A 2,148-nucleotide genomic window follows, 5' to 3' on the forward strand; every position below is an offset into this window, starting at 1 on the left:
TCTCTCACCTCCTACCCCCTGTCTGTGTCTCATATCTCTCTTCCTCCTTCTCCATCTATTTTTTTCTCTCTTATACGAGTTGATTTGCAAATTTCATTCTCTTGACTTTTGGTCAGTCCTTCTACCCCATACTCTCTCTCTCTCTCTCTCTCTCTCTCTCTCTCTCTCTCTCTCTCTCTCTCTCTCTCTCTCTCTCTCTCTCTCTCTCTCTCTCTCTCTCTCTCTCTCTCTCCTATCGGCTCTTTTGTCTCAAAACAACCTCCAGAACTACAAGTCCCCCCCCCCCCAGGTTCTTTTTTTTCCTTATTTACATGTTACTTTCCTCCGACAAGAACAACAAAGAGGCTTGGGTGTGACATCCCCGCACGCACGCTGTTGTGACCCTGAAACAGACCACAGGCAAGCTGTGAAACGCGGGAATACAGCTCGTGAACAGTAGATATATTGGGATATAGAGAAAGAAAGAAAGAAAGAAAGAAAAAAGGAAGGAACTTCCACGTTATTGATCTTCTTGGGAAAATTTGGATACAGCACAGTGGCAGACATACATAGACTACATATAAATACTTACATCCTTACATACTAAAACATACAATTATACATACAAAGCAAATTTTATCAAACTTACCAAATACACAATATCAAGCCAATATAGACAATTTTACACCCACGAAATTGCTGGTCAACACTGTGCAGAGCTCTATTTTCTAGCTACGGTTATTGTGTCTGGCTCCAGGACACACCCACCTTAGCACAGTGTTAACAAATTGAGATTTTTTCAACCTGAACTCACTAACAACGGCAGAAAATGTGCAATAGATAATCTTTGGTGATACATACAGGGACAGTAATGGGTTACGGCATGGGTCACTCCCCAAAAAGGCATCTTCCGCAATCTACGCGCAGTTAGTTTTATACAACAAGTGGTGGTGAGACAAAGATATAAAGCAAAATTTTAAAAACTTCACTCCGACCTGAATATGCCATACTCGACGCAAACAGACTTTTTCTTGTGATGTGCTGTTATTCTGTATAACGATCCTTCGAAACGTTTCTATAAACGCGGTGGCCACTATAGATACAATGACAAACTACACAATTCCTGCAGCTACTTCCAGATTTATGATTAAGTGCTGCGGTTCTTAACCTTTTACTTATTCATTTTAGTCATGTAAAAGAATAAATCCCTAGACTGCTCTGTGTCGGATTCCTTCAGATGCATTTTTTAATCTAGATTCTCTGTAGAGGCATAAAGAGTTCTCATCCGAGAAAGAAATTGCTCCTGTGTCGTTTTATTTTTTTAACGGATGCCATAGCTTTCTTTTTCCCGTTTTCCTGTTTGATCTTTTTAAGTCGAACGTTCTCCAAAACTCAGATATACCTCTGCGGAAACAGACCACTTAAAAAAATGTTTCTCCGGGTAAAGGAAATTGTTTTTGAGAATAAATAAAAGCAGGTGGGAAATTTAATTGCCGCGTAAAGAAGCTTAGCAGCGGAGGGCTCGAGAGGCAAAAATATAAAAAGCATAGATCTAGAAGAAGTGCTGTTTGTTTGTTTTGGTAAGTGTTTTATGGCGCTCGCAACTGTATAAGGTCTTATGAGCGTGCAGGACACATTAAACATTTTCAGTAGGTAAGAAATTTTGAATTTTACCCAAGTCGCGGCCGAAGCCTACTCTCTTATCGATTTTAAACCACTAAGGGATCTTTAACGTGCGCAACTTGCACACGGGCCCTCCGAGATTTTTCGCCCTTGTCCGAGAAGGCTAGGTGTAGATCTTTCCTACCAGAAGATCCGGTGCTGATAGACAGCAGTAAGAAGGAGACAAGGAGTAGCAGTAGAAAGAAAGGCAGCAGAAAGAGCCAGGAGCCCAGCCGAGGAGAAAGAGGAGACGAAAGCAGACGACAGAACATTGCAGGAGGGCAGGAAAGGAGGTAAAAGGAGACAATTTTAGAGAAGACAATTTTCCGGTCGCTACCCGGATTCGAACCTGGGAGCTTTAAATGAGAGGCCAACACTTTAACCTCTAGGCCACGAGAGACCCCAAGTGCTTTTTACAGTTTTTAAAAGCCACAACTTCGACGAACAGCGTTTATATTATTATTATTATTATTATTATTATTATTATTATTATTATTATTATTATTA

At 40.7% G+C, this 2,148-nt stretch overlaps 1 long non-coding RNA gene across 1 annotated transcript in view; it reads right to left on the minus strand.

Moving 5' to 3' along the window:
- LOC101856090 overlaps positions 1–2,148 on the minus strand; it is a 9,625-nt gene continuing 7,477 nt past the window's right edge. The window contains exon 4 of the long non-coding RNA XR_220340.3: positions 1–383. This is a non-coding gene — a long non-coding RNA (uncharacterized LOC101856090). The remainder of the gene's footprint in view (positions 384–2,148) is intronic.

Source organism: Aplysia californica, unplaced genomic scaffold (genome assembly GCF_000002075.1).
Source record: "Aplysia californica isolate F4 #8 unplaced genomic scaffold, AplCal3.0 scaffold00113, whole genome shotgun sequence".
Taxonomy (NCBI): domain Eukaryota; kingdom Metazoa; phylum Mollusca; class Gastropoda; order Aplysiida; family Aplysiidae; genus Aplysia; species Aplysia californica.